Genomic DNA, 11,840 nt, shown 5'->3' with positions numbered 1-11,840 from the left:
GGATTCGAGTTTGGCTTGCTGTTAAACTGTGTCAACGTACTGGAAGTGCATAACACACAGGGAGAACAGTACAGGGAGGTTTATGCCTCGACGCAGAGGTCCAGGGCTCGAATCTGACCTGGGACAATTTTCTGCATGTCCTCCCCCCTCTCTCTCACCTAGCTGTCCTATCAAATAAAGGCGGAAAAGCCCCAAAAAACATCTTTTAAAAAATAAAATAAAAGTGCGATGATGTTGGTAAATTCAGGGTCTCATATTCCTCCATCGAACATACAAGTCAATGCAGTGTGGTCTAAATTATTCATCCTTAATCCCAGCTCTGTAAAACTCCATCACTATGAACGCTTCACTTTTTTTTTTACTTTTTAGGGTTTTCAGCCGTGTGACCACTCAAATTAATCATTATCACAGTGATCCTGGATGTATGCTGGACACGCCGAGGAGGAAGTTGGTTGGGTGTTGGCATCAGCCTCAAGTGCTTAAGGCAGTGAGCTACATGAGCAGCTTATTGGTTAATGAAGAGCACGCTGATTATTGATTGGCTCCCATGTATGCAAGCGAGAGAAAAAAAGAAGCTTGAGGCTGAATAGGATGATGTAAGATTGATCAACCAAAATGGAGATGGCTCATGGGGAAATGGTTTTCACGGTTTTTGATTTGCATTAATATGGGTCCAGCTGGGGCTTTTTGTCCGTGAAAGTCACATTGTGAGTTTGTTTTGACTTTTGTCTTGCTGCTTTTGTCGGACGATTAGAAAATTAGTTAAAGGATTCAAAACCTTTGTGCTGACACATGCACACACACGGTTTGAAATTGGCAGGACACGGTTGCGAAAAAAAGTGATATGTACTTCCACTCTCCAATCAGAGTTAAGTGTTAAATAAATCATACTTTGGGAGTTTTCTTATTACTTGAATTGTTGCACATTTTGCCGTTGGTACTTATTGTTATAGAGGAATACTATTTACTTGATGAGTTTGTAAACTCGCAACCGGGAGTGGACGAATATGCTTGCTTTATGCAAGTGTTTATTATTATTGTTGCAACAATCCAAAACAATGACAAATACTGTCATATAGAATATTCCCCAAAACAACCTCAACAAATATGGCAAACTCAAGCCCATCATGCAACGACAGATTAAGTCAGAGAATAATAGCCTTTGTATTACTCAACAAGATGATGAATTTATGCCGTCGGACGTTGTAGCGCTCTACAACTGTCATCAGTGATCCTGATGATGCTCTGAATATGATTGCTTGCACTAAGTAAACACTGTGTGCCGTGATTTCCGAACCTCTGTGCTGTGAGAAGGTTAAGAAGGAGACATGAATAGTGATGATATTCAAATGATTGCCTTTGGATGTAAACCCATCAGAAAAGTGGTGGCTTGCCTCCTAATGAAATGCTTTAGTTGAACGGCAGCTATCTCAGGACACCTATACGTTTTTACCAGGCCACTTAGGAATATGAGTGCCCCCCCCCAGCAGCTTGGCTGTTTAGACTACCGCGTCTGAGTGTGCTGCTCCTTTGCAGCATTAAAGCTGCTGCTAAGCCCCTACATCCAATTCTTGTTGTCATGTTTAGAATGACAATAAATATCACCGAATCTCAGGAGCACGCAAGCCTCCTGCAATGATATGTCTTGATCAAATGCTGTCAAATGGTTTATCACTCCAAGCACAGCGTTTCTGCAGGTTTCACCAAGTCAAATTGAAAGCTTTAGTGCGTAACCTTTTTGATATTATTGAACGTCCGTTACACTCAAGCCATTGCCAGATCAGCCCCACACAACTTGGTATAGGCAGCACAAAGGTCCCTGGGCACTGCCGGGTTTTTTAGGTTCATTAAATGCATTCACCAATATGCAGGATATTACTGCAGACATTCCTGTATTCACATGTCGCCAATAGTGTATTAAAGCTTTAGTGCCTAACTTTTTGATAAATAACAAAACGTCGATTACATTCAAGCCATTGTCAAATGAGTTGCTATGAAGCAAATTAAGACTATCAGCCCCACACAACACTCTCTCTTTCTCAGTATGGCGATGTTTAAAAGATTGTGTCGCCCGGTGACTTTACCACGCAGAAATTTAAGGGAAGAGAATTACCTCTTCTGAAGAAGAAGAAAAAAAAATGTTTTGTCTGTGGTACGTTCCACTACATGTTGGTCTCATTTTTGGTAGTTGTACAGCAAATTATATTTGGACTAGCAAAAAAGTAGATGATAAAGAAAGTAGACTAGCGAACTAAAACACCACCGAATCAAAAAGAAACAACACTGGAAAGCTAGGGGGAGCATTATTATTATCTTATTATTTAAGCTCTAGAACACAATTCTTATTAAGACTTTTTATACTTCTTAACCTCGGAAACCCTGCAAGCCTTATATTACCATTCAGTGCTAGGGGTGGGAATCACCAGAGGCCTCACGATACCATAACATCACCATACTCGTGTCACGATACAATATTATAGCGTTTTTTAACATATTGCAATATTCTGCGATATATTACAATTTCTTACCTTTTTTCCAACTTCAAATTTTTCCCAATTTCAAATGATGTCCACAAAAGGAAACTTTGTCAACACCTGTTTTATCTAAAGAGATACAGTACATTTCTCTGTTTGTGCACATTACTTTAGTTGTATTGCTGCAAAAAGGGATTGTCAAGCAGACAAACTGACCAACACATATGTAATAAAAGATCGATACTTGGCGCCTGTGTATCGATACAGTATTGCCACAGAAAATATCGCAAAACTGTGCTGTATCGATTTTCCCCCCCCCACCCCTATTCAGTACATTTCTCACAGGAAATCAGGGAAAACCCTTAGTTATGGGAGTGATAAATGGTCTGATCTCTAATATTGAACTATTTTCAAACAATGGCTACATTTGTGTAATAAGGTACAAAAGAGGTTTGTTCACACAGACAGGAAAACAGTGCTGCAATTTAGGATACAAATAAAAGGGATGAGAACCACTTTCTTCTGACTTCTCACACAATGAAATTCGGGATGAAACATTATTCCCAACACTAAATTGAACATGAACTACTTCTTTGTACACAATGGGTGAACAACAACCCTGAGAATTACATCATCACACACCCAATTTCTTGAAAAATCTTATCTGACAATAAGTGCTGCTGTGTTGATGAGAACAAGCTTCCATGTCCTTTCTGTTTCTCGGTGCAGGGCCAAAGTGTGTCCGACGTGAGCACACAAAAGGATTTGTATAGGTTTGATCAGCTGGAGATTCTTATCTTCCGTTTAGCATATTACACAATGTGAGTAAGAGCCTATAGCTGTTTTACAAAATTAGATATTTAAATTACTTTTTCATATCAGAGATGTTCTGGGGGCTTTGGCTGCCTCTAGTTGTGATTCTACACGCGTGTGGTGCTTCAGGTCTTATTCTTTTAAACAAATCTATACAAAATCTACACCACTTTTTGTTTTATTGATATAAGTGTAAGTCGACTCGCAATGTTAGAAAAAATGCTTTAATGTTTTATTACGGCATGACATCCTGAGAAGTTCATTATTTGCTCCTTTTGGTGTTATGCTAATTTTCTTTCAACTGACGAGCACAATTAAAGCAAGTTCATCGTAAAAGTCAGTTACTGGAGAAGCGGTGTTCCTGAACCAAGGCGACATAAGTGTCAGACTGCTTCTTTTTCAGAAAGTGTGGGAACTCAGCTGTAACTTTCATTAATAACTACTGGCCTACACCTCATATATTTCCATTCTGACATTATCTTACAATCTTCTTAAATGAAACAAAATGTATGAGACTCTGCATGTCTGAAGCATCTTGGAAAGCCCCGTAACTATCTCACCTACTGCAACAATCACTGGCAAAAGTCCTTGTGTTACAGGTGTCACTTTCCCAAGATGTACAAACCCAAATTCCAATCAAGTTGGGACGTTGTGTAAAACGGAAATAAAAACAGCTGGGACAGAGGCAACTAAAGACTTGGAAAAATGATGAATGCTCAAAACAAAATCCTGTGTGGAACATTCCACAGGTGAACAGGTTAAGTGGTCATGAGTGGATATAAAAGGCGCATCCCCAAAAGCAAGGCTGGGGTGAGGTTCACTGCTTTGTGAACATCTGCGTGAGCAAATTGTCCAACAGTTAAAGAACAACGTTTCCCAATGTGCAACTGCAAGGAATCAAGGGACTTTGTCATCTACATTCAACATTATTGTGAATGTAGGGGCTCAGGAACACTTCAGAAAACTATTGTCAACACAGTCCGCCGTTACATCTATACGTGCAAGTTAAAACTTCACCATGCTACTAAGCTGTATCGATTTGTCCCCCCACCCCTAGTGGGAGCAGTACATGTATAAAGAGAACGGTGGGAGCAGATGGTTAAAAACATAAAGAGTGGGTCCCAGGATTTAGCCAGCGCGAGTCTCGCATTGCCAGACATTCCTCCACAGTGCTGCGTAGGAGGGTCTGGCTAGTCCAAACAGCATTCGGGGATGGGAGAAGTGACGTAACGATTACCGGTGGTAAAGGTAAACCACAATAAAAATGTTGATGATAACCATTAACGTTTTTATTTAAAAATATCATTATTATTACAGTGAATTACCACGGTGTGGAAACCGTGTTTAATCTTTCCCAGCTTCATCCGAGTCTCTTGAAGTTGCCGCACAGACGCACTGCGTAGCCTCCGACGAGTGTTTCTTTAAGTTGGAATTGAGGCGGAAGGAGGAGATGACAGCGCTCAGGACATGTATCAGCCCTCTAAGAGGACAAAGTCTGAAGGATGGGCATAATCTGGGTTTTAAAAGAATGCCAAAGGACAGTTGAGTGAAGACAGTTATCCTGCAGAGAGTGCAGGAAAAAAGTGAATGCTAAAGGCATTGAGAACACACTTTTAAAAAATACCGCGATAATACAGAAAACCGTGATCATTTTGGTCACTATAACCGTGAGGTTACATTTACAAATGATGTTGAAAAGATGATTAAAGACATTCCCAAACCAGATGGGCACCTGGACAGTCCCACTCCAACTGTGCTGCTTATTAACCTGAAACAGAAAGGAGAAGCAGTCCGGCGAGACAAGCATGTACACCACTCTGACATAACGCGGAGCTCAGTAAAGTTACTGTGGGTCTCTCTCTCAAATGTTAGCAGCTTTGCCTCAGCCTTGTCTCACATTCCTTTATCATCATTATGTGGTGTTTTTGTTATGGAAGCCGAGTATTGCCGTCTCCCGTGCTGCAGTACCACTCTCTGCCTGAAAACATACTGACACTGGCGGAGGCGCTGTATTAGCACAAATATCACAAAATAATGGAGAAAATAAATATATAAAATCCATGTTTTTGCGGGTCCAGGTCAGAGCTGACCCTCAAACGCAGGAGCAGGATTAAGGACACAGTCCCCCACAGGGCTCTAGGGTGGGCCCTTGGTAGTGTTCTGCACTGTGTCTGTATGTTAAAAGTATCTTACTTTGAAAATTGACAATATTGTTAAAATGATATGGAAATGTAGGGAGTTTTTTGAATTTGATAATTGTAAGGGCAGGCTACAGGACAACATTTAGACATTATGAGGTCCGGACCTTTGCTGGGAATTCATTTTAGTAACTGTGACTCTTTACGTTTTCATTCAAACACCGTGGACTACATGATACCTGTTAGCGTGAATTTGTTTCGATGTTTTGAAAAGGGACAGCTCTAGTCCTTGTCAAACAACTTAATTAAGAAAACTTTATATTACCATGATACAGAGATCAATTTGCAGGTCAATGGAGCTCAGAACTCATTTGTTTTACATAATGATTAATAGTGTCATACTGTAGATGCTATATCAGAAATGTTTCAGGACGCTCAGGTAGCCTGACTGCTGCTGTTATCAATCACGGATGACATTTAATGTTGCATATTCATGTGCTGAAGTTTCATCACTTGGTTCCCCATAGTGATTGATGCAGCAGATTGCCCCATGTCCTTTTGCACCACAGCCCCGCAGAATATGAGATGAACAGACTGACTGTGGCACTGCCTTGTTTTCCCACTGGGCCTTAATGACAGGCAGTGATAAGCCTGTTTACTTTTTTTTTTTTTTTTTTTTTTTAACAACCAATTCACTTTTCTTCCTGCAATCCTCTCCAGCCCTGGCTCAGTAAGCTGAGCCATTACATAGTTTGTTCTTCTTGAGAGAACACAATTTATTTCCCTACATACATTTTCTACTTAATATGTTGTGCAGCATGTTAACATAATCCCACACTTATTCAGTATATTGCTCTGATTTTTGTATGTACTTCCCCATCTTGCCAATTAAAGTTGTACGCTTATATTATTTGGCATTTTTCTGGCTCAGTCGTATTAACTTTGCCACTAGAACAGATCTAGAACAGAGCAAATTGAACTGATCATTATTTACGTTAGGGTTGTAACATGGTATCATGTACAGGGCTCCAGACCGCAACCAAATAGTCGCATTTTGTGACCAAAATTTAGGAGTGTGCAACAGAATTTTACATCCAGCCGACCAGTAAATTTTGGGACCTGAGAGCGCGTAAGCGCAAGCTTATCTGTTTTCTCTGCATATTGACAGAGAGCGGCGCTCTGACACACACACAAGCACACGCACACACACACAGACAGACAGGCAGACAGACAGGCAGACAGACAGACAGACAGGCAGACAGACAGGCAGACAGACAGACAGACAGACAGACAGACAGACAGAGGTGCGGACAGCTCTGCAGTTTTGTTGATGTCCCAGTTAGTCACGGAACTGCCGATAAAGTAGTCCCAAGTGTGGTTACAGTTTTTCAAAACTTCACGCAGATAGCGTTTTCTGCAACATGATGTTAACGGCAAGGCGAAAGCAGTCGCGAGCCTGATGACGTTACACTTCCTCTGAGACAACAGCGGTTTGTTGCCCTGGAGACTGACTGACAGGCTGAGGATGTAAGGCAAGGCAACTTGATTTCTACATTTCTACACCTTTCAGCAGCAAGGCAATTCAAAAAGCTTTACATAAAACATTAAAGAGCAATTAAAAACGATCTTAATGAAAAAAAAACACACTAAAAAAGAATAATGTACAAATACAAGAAAAAAAGTTAAAGTGAGTAAGAAATTAATAATTATTCATTTTAATAGGTTGTAGAGACAGGTTTGGGAGAAAAGAGGGAGGGGTTTTATTTTTATTAAATTTCTTTAGAGTGTAAAATATTCTAATAAAATAACATAATGTTCTAAGTAAAAAAGATAAATAAGTTTGGGATTGTTTTTTACAGCTGATATTATTGTTTTGTAATTACAGAGGGAAAGTACCAAAAAAGGTATCGTAGCGTACGAAAAAAAGTTACAATGCAAAAAAAGTTACAATGACCCTTAAAAGAATGAACAAATCATAATTTAAACAATTTTTTAATGGAAGTTATGTGTTAAAAAAAAGAAATTCAGTACCGTAGATAAGCATAAGCACCATGTATGTGGTATGATAATCATCATGGTATACTTTGAAACTGGTAGTTCCCTGCTACCCTACTTTCCATGAGATTGATTTTGAAAAAAGTTGATTCATGTCAATAAAAAAGGGATACATGGCCATCACAATATCTAAGAACCAACCTGAGTCTGACCAACACTCTAAAACCCAAATAAATTACATTTTCCTTTTCTTAAAACAGAGGAAAGCATCAACTCATCACATTTGAAAAAACGTGGTACGGTGGAGTAAGTCCTTTTCCTTTATAAATGAATTCACTGATTAATCATTCATCAAAATTGTTTAATTCCATGACGCGACAAACTAATTGTTTCAATCATCTCAAAACAACCGTCTCCAAATGTGTACTTGCTGCATTAATATTCCCACCTGTCTGACGTGAAGCTGGTCATGCAGATTTGCCATTGTCTGGTTTTATAGAGACAGCTACGTAGGATGCCCTGATGGTTAACTTGTCTTGTGAGACAGGTTCCATGGGCATTTGAACTCGAGATGTTCCGATATCGATACCAGTATCGGTCTCGCCTCCAATACTGCCTAAAACGCTAGTATAAGTATCGGGAAGTACTGGAGTTTATGCAACAATCCGATACCACCTAACAAAACCCCTAAAGAAAACCTACGTTAAAGTAGTTCATTTATGTTCTTTTTCCATTAGAACTGACTGTCAAACTGGATAAAAACAGAAAGTTCTGTGGCATTCATTGTTTGTGTTTGTTCATGGTTCACAAAAAGTTTAACCTGAGCCAGACCGAACAACAAAGATAGAAATCATATAACACAAGGCTAGCTCTCCTGTAGTCTGTAGACAGAAGGTGGAGGCGGTTCTTTTCTCTTCCTTTTCTTTATGTTCATATGAAGGACTGTACATTATACACACATGGCACGTTAAGGCAGTCAACCTTTAAATACGACTAGTAGCAATACACAGCATAGCACACATACTTGCACTATTGCAAAAATGCACTATTGTTTTGTCCACGCAGAAAAAAAAGTTTGTTTACTTATGACGCCTTTATCTAAAAATTGGTTTCACGCTTCATGTCACTTGTTGAATGGAAGAAGAGTCCGTGATTACTCCTGCAGCAGATTTTTGTTTGAGTAATTTGGCAGTGACATAAATAAAACACGGCACTTTCAATGTGCTCCAAAGTTTAAATAATGGCTGCAAAGGCATCCTCATCAATTGTCAGTATAATCCACTGTGGCCTTGCTATCTTTGTTGTTATGCCCACACTTCATTCTTTGTGTAAACTCTTTATTCATCTCTTTTAAGTTATTTTTGAGATTTGCCAGCTTTTATAAAACACAATTGGACTAAGCTACTTCTTTTTAATTACCCAATAAACACTTTATTTGAAGGCGGGTGCATAAGACCTGTCATTAACATGAAGGAGTCATTTTGAGTATTCATGACTGCTGTTAATGAGCGTAGTTTGGTAAATGATGACACTTTTAACGCAAAGTTAGCATTATCCGAGATCTCTGTGTTATGACAACTTGACGTTAAGCAAGACAACATAAAATGTCATAAATGTCATGAATTATCACACTTTTAAAACTATTTAGCATTATGTGTTGATATTACATTAAACGGTCATTGAGAGGTTGGTTTTTACATTACGCATTATAATTTTGTCAACATTTTTCCTTGACCTTAAGTAAAGTCAAACTTTTAAGACATTTTAATGACAAGTCCAAATGATTCATCTTTACTTGAGTATATACATTTCTTTCATGAATCGTTTCACTTTACTTAAGGTCACGGAAAAATATTCATGACACAATTATAATTCGTAATGTAAAAACCAAACTCTAAATGACATTTTTATGCAATGTTAACACATAAAGCTAAATAGTTTATTAAAGTTTGATAAGTGGGACTGTCTGTTGTCTAGGTCAATGTCAAGTGTTCATTACAAAGACATCTTGCTTAATGTCAAGTGATAAAACAGAGACAATGCTAACTCCAACAGCTGTCTGCACATTTAAGAGTAGGCTTAAGACTTTCCTCTTTGATAAAGCTTATAGTTAGGGCTGGCTCAGGAGAGTCCTGAACCATCCCTTAGTTAAGTAGCTACAGGCCTAGACTACTGGGGGACTTCCCATGATGCCATGAGCAACTCTCTCTTCCTCGCTCTCTATACCATCACAGAGTACGGTTTATAACATCACAGAGTACGGTCTAGACCTGCTCATCTATGAAAAGTTCAAAGAGATAACTGTTGTTGTGATTTAGCGCTATATAAATAAAACAGAACTGAATATTGTTAGGGAGTGAGGAGTTGCAGCGTCCGCCTAACCCGGCCCACCTGCTTCTCGTCATAGTGGTCAGATTTATCTATCATATAATCAATAGTATACTAAAACTAGAGGGAGGCAGGGCATACAGCCCGATCCGGCAGGGGAGAGTTCTAGCCTGACCAGGCTCCTCTCTTTACCCTGTCTCTCTAAGTTATGCTGTAATAGTTTTAGACAGTGCCCTGCTACGTCCTACTACGCTCTGCGGTGCCCTGTTACATCCTGCTACGCTCTACTGTGCCCTGTTACATCCTGCTACGCTCTGCTGTGCCCTGTTACATCCTGCGATGCCCTGTTACATCCTGCTACGCTCTGCTGTGCCCTGCCACGTCCTGCTACGCTCTGCGGTGCCCAGCTACGTCCTGCAATGCCCTGTTACATCCTGCTACGCTCTGCGGTGCCCTGTTACATCCTGCCACGCTCTGCGGTGCCCTGTTACATCCTGCTACGCTCTGCGGTGCCCTGCTACGCTCTGCTGTGCCCTGCTACGTCCTGCTACGCTCTGCTGTGCCCTGCTACATCCTGCGATGCGCTGTTACGTCCTGCTACGCGCTGCGGTGCCCAGCTACGTCCTGCAATGCCCTGTTACATCCTGCTATGCTCTGCTGTGCCCTGCTATGTCCTGCTACGCTCTGCTTTGCCCTGTTACATCCTGCGATGCCCTGTTACGTCCTGCTACGCTCTGCGGTGCCCAGCTACGTCCTGCGATGCCCTGTTACATCCTGCTATGCTCTGCTGTGCCCTGCTATGTCCTGCTACGCTCTGCTGTGCCCTGTTACATCCTGCTATGCCCTGTTACATCCTGCTATGCTCTGCTGTGCCCTGCTATGTCCTGCTACGCTCTGCTGTGCCCTGCTACATCCTGCGATGCCCTGTTACATCCTGCTACGCTCTGCTGTGCCCTGCTACATCCTGCGATGCCCTGTTACATCCTGCTACGCTCTGCTGTGCCCTGTTACACTCCTGCTACGCCTCTGCTGTGCCCTGTTACACCCTGCGATCCCTGTTACATCCTGCTACGCTCTGCTGTGCCCTGCCACGTCCTGCTACTTCTGCGGTGCCCAGCTACGTCCTGCAATGCCCTGTTACATCCTGCTACGCTCTGCGGTGCCCTGCTACGCTCTGCTGTGCCCTGCTACGTCCTGCTACGCTCTGCTGTGCCCTGCTACATCCTGCTAACGCTCTGCTGTGCCCTGTACATCCTGCATGGCCCTGTTACTCTGCTAGCTCCTGCGTGCCCCGCTACGTCCTGCGATGCCCGGTTACATCCTGCTATCCTGCTACGCTCTGCTGTGCCCTGTTACATCCTGCTATGCCCTGTTACATCCTGCTACGCTCTGCTGTGCCCTGCCACGCCCTACTACGCTCTGCGGTGCCCAGCTACGTCCTGCTGTGCCTTGTAATGCCGCACAGTGCCCTGCTATGCCATGAACTACTACAAAGAACTACTACAAGCTACTTTTTATGACTGTTATTGCCACTCTTCATTCTAACCCCAACAAGAGCCTGGTTGACCGAGGTTTCTTCTAAAAGGAAGTTTTTCCTCGCCTGTCGCACTGTGCTTGTCTGGAAAAACTACTAGAAATGTTGGGTCCTTGTACATTCTGGAGTGTTCGGTCTACTCTATCTGTAAAGTGTCTCGAGATAACTCTTGTTATGAATTGATACTATAACTAAAATAAAATTGAATTGAATTGAATTAACTTTGCATTAAAAGTGCCAAAATGTACCCAATGACACGCACACTCAATTTGACTCTCTCGCTCATGACAGATGTCATGTCATAATAATGACAGGGTCATGTCAGCCTTATGAACACCCCTTCAAATAAAGTGTTACCATTATGCGACACCGTGTTGAGAACACAAACACTTCTGTCACTGAAGAAGCCAAGATGCAGAGTCAAAGCCTCCTCCAATTACTTGTACCGTGCTTTTGAACTTTGACAGTACTTTTTGAAAAGGGAACCAAGCAACCAAAGTCCATCGTTATGTATTTTGATCTGATATCTCTGCATGAAAATTAGTCACTTTTTCAACT

At 41.3% G+C, this 11,840-nt stretch overlaps 2 long non-coding RNA genes across 2 annotated transcripts in view; one reads left to right on the top strand and one right to left on the bottom strand.

Moving 5' to 3' along the window:
• LOC116704562 (uncharacterized) overlaps window positions 1–7,181 on the top strand; it is an 18,214-nt gene extending 11,033 nt beyond the window's left edge. The window contains exons 2-3 of the long non-coding RNA XR_004335714.1: window positions 4,045–4,049; window positions 7,170–7,181. This is a non-coding gene — a long non-coding RNA (uncharacterized LOC116704562). The remainder of the gene's footprint in view (window positions 1–4,044; window positions 4,050–7,169) is intronic.
• The window catches only part of LOC116704564 (uncharacterized), a 16,021-nt gene extending 4,381 nt beyond the window's left edge, over window positions 1–11,640 (bottom strand). The window contains exon 1 of the long non-coding RNA XR_004335715.1: window positions 11,572–11,640. This is a non-coding gene — a long non-coding RNA (uncharacterized LOC116704564). The remainder of the gene's footprint in view (window positions 1–11,571) is intronic.
• Between the last annotated feature and the right edge of the window lie 200 nt (window positions 11,641–11,840).

Source organism: Etheostoma spectabile, chromosome 16 (assembly GCF_008692095.1).
Source record: "Etheostoma spectabile isolate EspeVRDwgs_2016 chromosome 16, UIUC_Espe_1.0, whole genome shotgun sequence".
NCBI classification, from domain to species: Eukaryota; Metazoa; Chordata; class Actinopteri; order Perciformes; family Percidae; genus Etheostoma; species Etheostoma spectabile.
This window is presented reverse-complemented; position numbering and strand designations above follow the sequence as displayed.